The 13,554-nt window shown below is 51.2% G+C and overlaps 1 long non-coding RNA gene across 1 annotated transcript; it reads left to right on the top strand.

Annotated features, from left to right (window-relative positions):
* The first annotated feature begins 244 nt into the window (after positions 1–244).
* Positions 245–11,053, top strand: LOC114008361 (uncharacterized). The gene is made up of 3 exons (XR_003549909.1): positions 245–513; positions 3,807–3,904; positions 10,698–11,053. It is a non-coding gene; the product is annotated as an uncharacterized LOC114008361 (long non-coding RNA).
* Positions 11,054–13,554: the final 2,501 nt, after the last annotated feature.

Here is a 13,554-nt window from a genome sequence, read left to right as displayed (position 1 = left end):
AGGGCCGTGGCAGGGCAGCCTTCCACTGGGGGCTCCTTCTGCCCGCCTTCTAATCTTCCTCCTGTTCCCACCACACAGCATTAGGCCGGGTGTGTGAGCATAGAGGGGGGCCGAGAGGGGAGGGGGCGCCTTTCCCTGGGAGGCTGCCTTCTGTCGCTAGACAAACAAACACGCAGCACCCACGCTCGCCTGGAAATGGAGCGAGGCGTTAAATACAAGCACACAGCGGAGGCCGAGGCGGAAGGCCGGCTTCCTCGGGCTTCCGCGGACCGAGCTGGCCGCAGCCGCCGGCAGCAGCTACTCTGGAAGCAGCTCACGTTTTCTGCAGCACGGGCTGACCCAGCACCGCCGCAGGAGGAGACTGGGGGTTTGTGCCGGCCCCAGAGTCTGCCTGGCATCTGCCACTGCCCGGCTGGGGGACAGCAAGGGACCGCTGCAGGTCGCCAGCTGACCCCTGCTATTAAGAAGCGTCTCCAGGTTGACGGGTATCCACTGTCCAGCTCCTGATGCGTGGTGGGTGTAGCCTGTCACTACTTGGGGTATGTTGATGGTATGGCCTTAGTGGGGAGCCCTGGCTGGAGAGAGAGCGGGCATAAACTTGCACTCATACCCTGCCACCTAAATGCTGTGTGACTCTGGACAATTGACCTCACTTCTCTGAGCCTCCAAAGCTTCCTTAATTAGAAACTGGGAAATGTAATCGTATCTCCGTATCGGGTCGTCAATAGGGAGTAATAAGTAGAGTTGGTGGCACTAGGTAGGCCTCATCCATGATAAAGGCTAAGATTGCCATTATTATCTCTTCATTTCTTTCTGTCTTTTTAAAGAATTATTTTATTTAACTTTATTTATTATTATTATTTTTAATCCGATCAGAGAGAGAGAGAGAGATGGGGGGAAAGTGAGAAAGCAAGCTGCCATGTCTGGGACTCGAACCACAGTTGGCCATGTGGGAGTCCAGCACCTCAACCACCATGCCACCTGCCAGTCCCTCTTTTTTATTTTTATTGTGGGAGAGATTTTTGCTATAGGATGTGTGCGCTTGCCAGAGAGGCAGAGAGACAGAAAGCAAGAAATTAACTCCCAGGGAGATGGCCATGCTGCAATCCCTTCTTTTCCAGTCTTCTTTCAGGATTTTGGGCACACACGCATGCGCGTGCAGTGTGCGTTTCAAGCCACCAGGTTCGGGACTCGATCCGTGGTTGACCACATGGGAGTCTGGTGCCTTTACCCCTAAGCCACCTGCTGGCCCCTATTTTTTCTTTATTCACAATAGAGTGCGTGAGTGTGGACACAAGAGAGAGAGAGACAGAGAGAGAGAGAGAAGCGTCCTCACTGGGGATGCTCTCACCAGTCCTCTTCCTCCAGCCCTCCAAGACTGCTGGATCTTGGGCACTCGTGTGTTCACGGTGTTTCAGACTGATCAGGCCAGGGGTTCGAACCATGGTCACCATGCAGAATCTGGCTTTTGTTGAGCAGCGCATTACCACTGTGCCACGGAACTGGCCCTGGGTGTCTCTATCTTTGCTATGTAACCCAAACCTCGCTTTTCCAATCTGACCAGTGGGTGCGATCACACATCTGTCCCAGAGGTGGTGGGCAGGTGGCAGACCCACAGTGCTGAACAAATTTACTTTTCTTTCTTTGTTGTCGTTTTCGCTGTAGGGCACATGTGCTCACCAAAGAGAAAGACAGAGAGAAAGAAAGTGAGAAATCACCACCCCCGCGGGAAGGCCATGCCACTGTCTCTTCTCCATTCTCCTCTTGGGATTTTGGGGCTCGCAGACACACATGCCTCGTGTGATTTTCCAACTGCCAGGTCTGGGACTCGAACCCCGCTGATGGCCACGTGGGATCCAGTGCCTTAACCTCTACCCCATTTGCTGGCTCAGATACATTTCCATTTTTTTTTTTTGATAGGCTTTTGCTATAGGGTGCATGCGCTCGCCAGACAGACAGAGAGAGACAGAGAGACAGAAAGCGAGAAATTGGTGGACCACACTTAGAATGGCATCAGTCTGGGGCCGGGCTGCCCAATGGGATGGCCACTGACCACACGTGGCTGTGAAGCACTTGCCGTGGGCCGGGTCCAGATTGAGAAGGATGGGACACGAGGCACACACCACCTGCTATGTACAACTCGTCTTGTGTCTTAGCCTGTTCTATCGGCTCCCACCTGTGGGAAGCTCCGGATGGCCCTGTGAGTTGGCAATGGGCAAAGTGACCCTTGTCGTTTATCAGATGAGAAAGTAGAGGCTTGGAGAGTGTCAGAGCCTTGTCCAGGGGCCTTCAGCCGGCCGGGGGGGAAGGTTGTTTAGAAGCCGGGTCTCTTCAGCCTCTCTTCAAAGCTCTACCCATTGGACCTCACGAAATGGGTCTGGAGGGGACAATGGAGGGCAAAGAATTCTTTTTATTATTTTAAACTGAGGTGCAATTCACATAGCATACAATTAGCCTTAATTCATTAATTAATTTTTGGAGAGGTTTTTGCTACAGGGCGTGTGCACTTGCCAGAAAGACAGAGAGAGACAGAGACAGAAAGAGAGAAATCACCGCCTGGGGGGGATGGCCACGCCGCAGTCCCTTCTCCTCCATTCTCCTCTCGGGATCTTGGACGTGCACGCACACACGCTCTGCGTGAGTTTAAGGCACCATGTCTGGGACTTGAACTATGGCAGGCTACATGGGAGTTCAGCAATGTAGCCATTATACCATCTGCTGGTCCCATATTTATTTATTTATTTATTTATTTATTTTTGAGAGATTTTTGCTATAGAGTGTGTGTGCTCACGGGAGAGACAGAAAAAAACAGAGTGAAAGTGAGAAATCACCCCTCAGGAGAGGGATGGCCACGCCGCAATCCCTTCTCCTCCATTCTTCTCTTGGGATTTTGGGCATGCATGCACATGTGCTCGGCATGAGTTTCAGCCACTGGGTTTGGGACTCGAACCACGGTTGACTACATGGGAGTTCAGCGACATAGCCATTATGCCAACTGCTGATCCTATATCCATGCTTCCTTTGATGGGCATTTAGGTTGGTTCCACCTTTTGTCTCTTACGATTGATTCTGCCATGAACAAAAAGAGCCAGGCTTGTAACTTATAGACTGAAGGGAGACAGATCTCACAGGGTCAACCACATTGTGAATCCAAGCCCTGGTGGCTTGAAAAACACGCTGGGTGCCTGTGTGCATGCCCCAAAATCCAGACAGGATAAAGAAACGGAAGAGAAGGAATTGCGGGGTAACCACACCCCAAAGGGGGCGCTTTCTCCCTTTCTTTCTCCCTGTCTTTCTGGAGAGCATATGTCCCCTATGGCAATTAAAAATAAAAAAGAACTGCGTGGCCGATAGTGGTTACATCACTGGACTTTCACATGGCTGACTGCAGTTCAAGTCCCAGACCCGGTGGCTTGAAAATCACCCCGAGTACGTGTGTGCGCATGCTCAAGATCCCAGGAGGAGAATGGAGAAGGGATTGCGGCATGGCCATCCCCCCTGGAGGATGACTTTTCATTTTCCCTCTTACTGTCTTCGTCTCTCCAGCAAGTGCATGTGCCCTATGGCAAAAACCTCTAAAAATAAGTAAGTAAATTAATGAAGTTAAAGCGATCCGAGGTGATAGATTTGCTAATTACACCCTGATGTGATCACCACATTGTATACAAGCGTTAAAATATCACACTGCACTCTCTAAACACAAGTATTATGGGCCAATTAAAAACAAAATAATAATAATAAAGAATCCGTCTTCCCTCCTCCCATTTTGTCGCAGGAGTTATTAATAAGGTGCTCCCCTTCCACAGGGTTAACCCGCTGTCAGCTGCATGGTCCCCTGTTCACGGTTCCTCACCCGCCGCCCGCAGACTAACTCCAGGACTATCTTCTACTGAGCCAGCACATAGTAGGTACTCAGTTCTGCATTGAATGAATGTCTTGACGTCTCCCTAACACACAGCCCATGCAACAGGGAACAGACCAGTTCCTGACGTTTCCAGACTGGGGAACCGTGGGATGCGGCCAGTCCGCCAAGCCAGCCTGGAGGAGGAGCAGGGGGTAATGTAAGCACCATCCCTTCCCCTGAGCAGGGTCTGTGGACAGAGACCTACCGAGAGGCAGGGGCCTGGTTGTCTGGCGAGGCCTTCAAGCCGGTCACTGCTGAGCGCGTCCAGGAAGTTCCCCGGCCTTTGCAGGCATCCTTGGCTCAGCCTAACTGTCTTGGTCACAGCTGCCCCGAGTCCGAGGAGGCGGACAGGCCTCCATGCCCCGTATTATCGCTGGAATGCCAAGTGCTCCTGGAGTGGAGGGCGAGGCTGGCTCTGTCTGTGGACGGCGGGGCTCGGCAGCTTGGCCACCTGAGACCCTGGCCGATCGAGCCTGTGTGTGGGTGACGCTAATGTCCTCTGTCTCCCTTCCTGGTGGGCGCAGTGGCCTCCTCTGGCCACCCCTTCCCTCCTCGCCTCCTCCTCCCTGGCCATTATGTGTTTCTCTGCTTGCCTGATGACCTCATCCCAAAGGGCAGGTCATGCGTCGTGGCCGGCAAGGGCTCTGTGACCCAGGCTCCCTCCAGCCTTGGGCCCTTGCACCTGTCATTCGCTCAGGCGGGTGCCCCAGGCCCAGGCTGTAATGGGCTTCTGCAGGGGCCGGCCCAGCCCAGGCACTTCCTGCAACAAACCTGGGGCAAACCTGTGTGCCCCATGTGACTTGAGGAAGCCACCTCCTCTCTCCTCTGCAAAAGGGGTTTGTCACCAACATTGGAGGGTCATCCTGAACACTGTTCCTGGGTTGGCTCCCCAGGAATGGATGTGATTAATGTGGGGAGAGAGCTCAGGGGAGGACGATGTAGAATAGGAAGGGGAAAGGAATTGGCAAGGGTGTGACCCCTGTCTTGGCCTGACCCCAGCTGTTCTCGAGCATAGGTGACCCTTCTTAGCAAGGGGTCCCCGAGTCAGTGGGTATGGGCTGCCCGGAGTGTCAGAGTACACACCACCCAGGAGCATGCTCCAGGCAGCTGGGGTCTGGGTTCCCCAACAAGGGTCTGGATAAAATGGGACAATCTAGAAAGCACCCTAGGGACCCCAAGAGTAACGTGGAGGAGCGCGACTCACCATAGAACGTATTCTCATAAAAACCTTCTCTCCAGGAAGACTCGGAACCCAGCGGGTGACTCCCCGCTGCTGTCTCCACCCTCTCTCCTGGCCCCCTCCAAGCTGATCAGTCCCTCAAGATGTCCAGGTGATCTGCTAGGGTCCAGGAGCTGAGCAGAGGGTCCTGTCCTCTCCATCACATGCTGGGGACCGTGGAGCATTCCAGCCTGCAGGATGGGGCACGAGTGTCCACCATGGGACTGCCTTCACCTGCTCGTTAACCCAGTGGGAACATCGCGAGGTTTCCAGTGATTCTTGCTATGAGTTAAGAGATTAGGTAAAGGTGATCATGCAGAAAAACAAAATCCTGGAGTTTCCGTGTCTCTCTCTCTTTTTAAAATTTTGCCAGAGGGTGTGTGCACTTCACAGAGAGACAGAGGGAAGAAAGCAGACTGCATGGAATGGTCACGCTGCAATCCCTTCTCCTCCGTACTCCTCCTTTTGGGATTTTGGGTGCACGCACACACCCCCAGGGTGTTTTTTGTTTGTTTGTTTTTGTTTGTTTTGTTTTGTTTTTGAGAGTTCTTTTGGCTATAGGGCATGTGCACTTGCCAGAGAGACAGAGGGAGAGACAGAGAAACAGAAAGCGAGAAATCACCCCCCGGGGGATGGCCACGCCACAACCACTTCTCCTCTCAGGATCTTGGGCACACATGCGCACATGCCTGTCAGGTCCGGGATTTGAACTGTGGTCGACGACACGGGAGGGAGGTCCAGTGAAATAACCATTACACAATCTGTTGGTCCTGGCAGTACATTTCTAAAGCTGCTGGCTCCAGGACCTGAACCATGCAGTTGGCCATGTACGATCCAGCTGCCCTAACCACCGTGCCATGGGTTGGACCCCTTGCCTCTTATCCTGATCTCGCTCACCCCTTCTGGTTGAACTGCAGGCATACGGGCACACCTGGTCCTTTTCTCGTAAAGGCGAGTCCTTTGTGGGCTCAGTTTCCTCATCCGTACACCAGCTCTGCACATTCTGCTGTCATGACAGCAAAGACCATGGCAAGACCCTCCGGATGGGCCAGCAGGTGGCATGGAGGTTAAGGCCCCTGATCCCACGTGGCTGACCGTCGCCAGACCCAGTGGCTTAAAAATCACACCGGGCACCTGTGTGTGCATGCCCAAGATCCCAAGATGAGACCAGAGGAGAAAGGATTGCAGCATGGCCATCCCCTCTGGGGGGTGGTTTCTCACCTTCCCTCTCTCTCTTTCTGTCTCTCTCCAGCAAGTCCACCCGTGCACACATTCCATAGCAAAAACAACCCCCTGGCAGGGTGCTCTTGGGTTTACAGAGCAGCTCGGCACACCTGGAGGAAAGAAATGGACAAAGCTGAAAGGAGCTTAGATACCATCTTGTCTGCGGAGCTGGTAGGTGGGATGGTGGTTAAGGGCACTGGACTCCCACATGGCTAACCACGGTTTGAGTCCCGGACCAGGCAACTTGCTTTCTCACTTTGTTTCTCTCTCTCTCACCCTGGCCCTCTTGGATCAAATTTAAATAAATAAATAAAGTTAAATAAAATAATTCTTTTAAAAAAGAAGAAGAACGGAAACCCTCTTGTCTGCTCTCTTGATTTCCAACTGGGGAAACTGGGACTAGAGAGGATAAATAAAACATAAATAGGGACCAGCAGTTAGCATAATGGCTATGTCGCTGGACTCCCACGTAGTCGATCGTGGTTCGCGTCCCGGATCCGGTGGCTTAAAACTCACGCTGGGCGCGTGTGCGTGCATGCCCAAGATCCCGAGAGGAGAATGGAGGAGAAGGGATTGTGGCGTGGCCATCCCCTCTGGGGGATGATTTCTTGCTTTCTGTCTCTCTGTCTCTCTCTGTCTGTCTGGTGAGTGCACGAGCCCTATAGTGAAATACCTCTCAAAAAATAAATAAATAAATAAATAAATAAATAAACTTAAAACAAAAAAAGAAAGGAAGGAAGGAATAAAGAAAGAAAAAGCCAGACATGGTGGCTGCCTGCCCCAGTGGTCCCAATACTTGGGAGGCTGGGGCAGGAAGATTGCAATACAGCGAGACCGTGTCACACACTCAAAATAAATAAATAAAATAAAAGTCTCAGAGGTTCAGAGCATCAGTCAGGTGGTTCTGATAACTGCTCTCGGGCCTGGGACAGGACCCGGCCTACAGTGGGTGTTCAATAAATATTTGTTGAGTGAAAGGCCTGAGTAAGTAAATGTTCCTGGTGCCGGGGAGGCAGGGGTTTCTGGAAAGAGAGAGCCGTGCACAGCCTTCCTGGGGCAGATCTCCGGGAAGCACGCAGGCCCAGGGCCGGCTGGGCATATTGAAATGCGGGGTCAGGTGCTCAGATATTCATTGCTCCATCAGAGGCTTAGCCTAAGAGGCTGCTAGCCCCAGAGGGGACCAGAGCCGGGAGGGAGTCGTGATCACAGCAGAGATTACAAGAGCTTGTTAAACGGAAATCCCTCCTGGCAGATGGTCAGCTGGTTCCCAGGGTCCAGACGTGGGAAGGAAAGCCCTTTTCTATGGGGAATCCAAGAAGCCTTGAAACTGGTGGAGGAAATTGTGCCTTCATGAGTTAACAACATCAATAATAATGAAAATAGCCACGTCGTTATCGTAGTCACCTTGTCTGGGCACTCTGCAGTTCCCTAGGAGGCCCTGCAAGGCACATACTGTCCTTCCCATTTCAGAGATAAGGAAGCTAAGGATCTGGGAATGGAAGGGATGTGCTTACTGAGGTTCAAATCCCGGTCCAGGCTTGGACCATCAGAATTGCTCTGACATTGTCCTTCTGCAAAGCCACAAGGTGGTGCCCAGGCTAACCTGCCGAGCTAGAGACACACAAAGCAGAGCTGAGTCACAGATTCTCAGTCAAGGTCATCCCAGATCAGCCAACAGTCAGCCAACCCAGCTAATATCAGCAGAACCATTTGTGACTATTTGTTACGCAGCATTATCACGGCTGTAGGTAGCTGATACACAGAGGGATGCATCACCTCTTCTAAGATGAAAAGAATGCAGCCTGAAGTTCAAGTTTACAAGATCCTTTCTGCTCTGGGAGAAGCCCTGAGGTACAGGGGTCCTTCTTTTACTGTATGGGCTGTAATTATGGGAGCTTGATGCCCTCGATGGATCAGCCTGGGCCCAAAGGACAAAGTTCCCATCTCATCCTCAGGACAGCCACGGAGGTAGGGATATAGGGAAACTAAGGAAACCTCCAGGAAAGACAGTGGCTTGCTTATGATCATGGGGCTGCTCACAGAGCAGGGACTGGAATCAGGGCCTCTTTTCTCATCCATCATACACTCCCACACTGAAGATCCTTACATAGGACCCGCGCCAGGCTCTGTGACTCTGCTCACGACCTACCCTCTCACGGGCTACCTTCTCCTCCAGAGCAAACAGGAAGCAACTTGAGAGCAAGCGTTCTGGGAGATGCAGGGTTATGTGTCCTTCCATTCTGTCCCTCTTTTCCCCCCTTTCTCCATTCCTCCCTTCCTTCCTTTTCCACCCTTCTTCTCTTCCTTCCTTCTTTCCTTCTTTTTATTCTACAAATACACATCCTGCACCCACCCACCCCACCCCCATGCCAGGCACCCTGCTGGTCTCTGAAGAAGCCATGGGAATGAGACAGGCATGGCCTCCATGTTGGGAAGGAGCAGGGAAGACAGGGGCTTAACTAGCTGTTAATGAGCACAACCTGGGGACAGGCTCGGGAACAGTGAGCAGCAGGTCGGTCAGACGAGTGGGACTCTGCGTTTAGCCTTTGACTGAGCTGGGCCCCCCTTGGTGGGCTAGTCACCTCCCTGGGTCTCAGTTTCCTCATTTGGGGCTGATGTCAACCCTTTGCACTCATAGGAGTCCCAGGCCCGGTGGCTTAAACTCACGCCAGGCACCAGTGTGTGCCTAAGATCCAGAGAGGAGAATGGAGGAGAAGGGATTGCGGCGTGGCCATCCCCCCTGGGGGGGGTGATTTCTTGCTTTCTGTCTCTCTCTCTGTCTGGCAAGTGCATGCACCCTATAGCAAAAACCTCTAACCGCCCCCCCCAAAAAAATGAGGTGTCGAGCTGGCACCTGGCAGGTGCTCATGACAGGAGGTGTCTTCATTATTGTCCTGGTTGCTGTGAGACCCTCGCTGGCTGCCCTTGACCGGGCGTCCCCACCAGCATGGCCGTCTTATCTGTGAGCAGAGCTGGGCTCACCCTTCCCTAACCCTCGGAGTGATAATCCATCTTTAATGCCTCTAGAGGAGGGAGCTTTGAACAGGACCCAGCTCTGGCCGCTCCTGCTGGCTCCCTGGCGGATCCTTGCCTTTGAAAGGCGTGACAGGGTTGCCAAATCCACCCAGGGACCTAACGCGATTGTCTCGCCTCTGTAACTCTGCCGGGGAAGCCAAGCTGGGGACTTCCATCCAGGCTTCCAGAGGCTCCCAGAGCTGAGGGAGGCACAAGGGGCCTTCTGGAAGGCCACCTGGCCAAGGAACCCAGCCCAGGAGGAACAGAGCCAGGAGGAAGAGCCCAGGTCCAACTGCACGTCTACTGCGTGCTTAGCAATATCCCCTCTCTGCAAGCAGAGACACTTCCTCAGCGCTGATGTTACCTGCGGAGACGAGAACAAGGTGCAGGGAGTCCCCATTCTCGAGTTCTAGCTGACACTGAGTTAGTGGCCTTAGGACTCACCCACTCTCTGAAGTCTCAGCTTGCACGCTATAAAACGTGAAGCTCTGTTACAAGGCAGTGGCATTCCGTGTTTAAGAGTGGACGCCCTGGAGTCAGACGGACTTTGCATCCGTTCATGACTGTGTGAGCCCGGGGCAGTTGGTGACCTCTCTGCCTCAGGTTCCTGGATGATAAAACACGGAGAGAAATGACAAAATCTCTGGCTTTGTTTCTTCCCAGCTGGGTGGCTTCCACCACTGAGCCTTCCTCCTCTGAGCCTCGGTTTCCCCATTTTGTAACAGGGTCAACAAGCATGCCTAGCTGATGGGGCTGATGCAGGGGCCCCATGAGATGATCCATGCCCAGTTTGAGAAACCACACTCGGCATAGAATAATCAAGTTGGTGCTGGTTGGGCGCCACTGTTTCGTCCTCTTTTTTTTTTTTTTTTCTCCCATTCCTTCTTTGCTTCCCCATGACTGGGTATTGGGTCTTGGAGGAGTCAGACTTGTCTCCAGGCAGGCCCACCTCCAGAATTATGTTAAGAATCCAACGTACTAAAGGGGAAGGGCTTTGGCAATCTCAAGGCTCATCTGTCATGGAAGAGGAGAGGTGATAAATTCCCACCGGGGCTGGTGGCGACTTCTCTTTATGTTCGCTCTCATCCAGGGTCATTAATTTAGAGCTCGACGAGGACTTTGATCATCTGCAACTGCGGTGACATTAATTTGGTATCGGCCAACCTCCGATATTGTCTGTGGCCCTCGTCATGATCTGTATGACATCATCGCTACATACCACATGCAACGATGCTCTATTTCATGTTTTGTTTGAATTATTCTCTCTCTCCCTTTTTTAAACATCCATTCAACTTTAACTCTTCTTCTTTTTTTTTTTTTTTTTTTTTTTTAAAGGAATACTATTCAGAAAATGAAACATCTTGATGGGCCGGCACACAGGAAAAGAAACACTCAGCTCTTCAGGGAATGTTTTAAAGTGTTGATAGAGGACCCCAAAGGAACTGCATTTGGGTTATCATCAAATGAGGGGGCTGCATAGCGGGCATTGTCCTCCCACCCTCCCGCTAACCAACACACCCTGTGATTCATTACTTCATATTTATCAAGTGCTATCTCCGTTCTCCAAGCCCCGGGGTTTCTGTCATCTGTGGCTGTAATGACATTAATTTGCTGGTCGCCAACCTGAGTTACTTGTGTACCACTGTCATAACAATCGTTATTATTCTTTCAGGGATCGCCACCCAAATACAGCGGCGCTTTGTTCAACCTTCTGTTTTGGATCGCTTTTTTAAAACAGTGTATTACTTTCTTTCCTCTGAGAGAGAGAGAGAGAGACAGACAGAGAGAGAGGAGAGTTTTAAAGGGGAATTTAGAGAAGAAAAGAGAGAGAGAGGCACCCCCCAATAGGGTCTGTTGTTTTTGTTTGTTCGTTTGTTTATAAGCACTCACCAGGCAGAGACAGAGAGACGGGGGGGAGCGAGACAGTATCTCCTAGGGGTGGGCGATGGCCATGCTGCAATCCCTTCTCCCCCATTCTTCTCTTGGGATTTTGGGCATGCATGCACACATGCCAGGCATGCTTTTCAAGCTGCTGGGTCTGGGACTCGAACTGCATAGTTAGCCATGAGGGACCTAGCTGCCTTAACCACCACACCACCAGCTGGTCCACAGCAGGGTCTTCCTGCCATGATCCACCCAACCTCAGCCAGCTCCAGACCATGGGCACACTGCACTTGGTGAGTGCAGGGTGGGCCTGAATGCAAAGTTGGAACCTTCCATGTGGGTCTGCCTTGCAAACGTTGACTTATCACTGTGACCCCACCTAGCCCCTGAATCCCTTTTTCACTTTCATTTTTATGTATTTATTTATTTAGAGAGTTTTGCTATAGGGTGCATGTGTTCAACAGAGACACAGAGAGACAGAGAAAGAGAAAGTGAGAAATCACCCCCTGGGGGGTGGCCATACTGCAATCCCTTCTCCTCCATTCTCCTCTCAGGATCCTGGGCACACACCCAGTGTTAGTTTCATGCTACTGAGTCCAGGACTCGAACCATGGTCAGTCGTGTGGGAATCTAGCGCCATACCCCCTATGCAACTTATTGGCCCTCACTTTTTAATTTTTCCAATTTAAATTTAACCGCACCCTAAGCAATCCTATCTATGACATCATAGGTTTGATGGGCTGGTTATCTCTTTCTTTCTAGCACACGCTTGTTCTAAATGACACATCAAACCCCAGACCCTATGAGTCTTGGCCTCTGGAATGGGCCTAAAGGCCACTGGACATCCAGTCCCATTCTGACGTCTCCTAGGTCATTCTAGACGTTGGGGCTTCGCTCCACAACTCTTTCTCCATCCTCATCTCTCTTCCCCTGGCCCTTGAAGACACAAAAAGGGTTAACATCCATCTCCTGTGCTTCTTGACACATCTCACCCTGGGTTCCTGTGGATAATCGCCAGCTTCCCTTGAGCAATGACCTTGCCCCCCGCCGTGGGGGCTATCAAGAGACAGATATAAACACCTCCAAGTTCCCAGCTAGCTCTCTTAATTGGCACCTTTCTGTTCTGCTTTAAATTAATCAAAGCCAGTCCGATATTAATACTGTAGGGGGAATTAAAATCATGCAACGCATTAAAGATGTAATTTAAAATTAATAACTCATAATTATTTATCATGGCGTATCAGTGGAGCTATGAATTTTCCCTTCTAACCCACTGCACATTCTCCTGCCTTTGCTTTTAATAGCATCTGGACCGTCGCTGCGCCCAACCTTGGTTCCCGCAGACACCCAACCTAAGAGACGTAATTCATTTAATTTAATTTTGGGGGGCTTAATTGTGGTAAATCACTACTTAAGAAAAGACATCTATTTGAAAGGACAAATTGGGATAATTGAATAAAAGCCGGAGTGAGGAAGCCCAAGGACTTAATGATGCGCTGTGGGTTTTCGCCAGCAAACCCCCTGCTCTTCGACTCATGTATGGAGAGACGCTAGGTTAGTTCTTAGTCTTCACCACAACGGCATCATTCAGGTTTGCCAAGCAATGGTAGTAACCTGCATGTCCGTCAACACAGGCCTGTGTGAATGAACAGGGCCGTCCACCCAGCGGAATATTACGCAGTCATATAAAAGAATAAGGAGGGCTCAGCCTTTGGAGCAATGGTTATGCCACTGGACTCTCTCATGGCTGACTGCAGTTCGAGTCTTAGACCCATGGCTTGAAACTCATGTCAGGCATGTAGGCATGTATGCCCAAAGTCTCCAGAGAAGAATGGAGGAGAAGGGATTGTGGCGTGGCCATCCCCTCCGGGGAGGGATTTCTCTCTTCCTCTCTCTGTCTCTCTGGTGAGTACACACACTCTATTAAAAAAAAAAAATCTCTAAAAAGGACAGGTCTTATGTATTGACATGGAAGAATAGCCAGGTATTGGGTCGTTAGAAATGTCTTGATGTGTTTTTCTATGTTTTTCTATGCAAAAATGCATCATGACTTTTCCGACAACCCAATTAATAAAAAGAAAGTTAACAGGCCAGTCGGTGGCATGGTGGTAAAGTGGCTGGATCCCACATGACTAATCTCACAGTTCAAATCTGAACCTGGCAACTTAAAAAAATGCACTGAGTGGGGACCGGCAGATGGCATAATGGCTACGTTGCTGGACTCCTATGTAGTCAACCAGTTCGAGTCCCAGACTTGGTGGCTTAAACTCACACCTGGCGTGTGTGCGTGTGTGCCCAAGATCCTGAG

Source organism: Tupaia chinensis, unplaced genomic scaffold (genome assembly GCF_000334495.1).
Source record: "Tupaia chinensis unplaced genomic scaffold, TupChi_1.0 Scaffold000323_1, whole genome shotgun sequence".
NCBI lineage: Eukaryota > Metazoa > Chordata > Mammalia > Scandentia > Tupaiidae > Tupaia > Tupaia belangeri.
The sequence above is the reverse complement of the archived record's forward strand: the minus strand, read 5'-3'. Positions and strand labels throughout refer to the sequence as shown.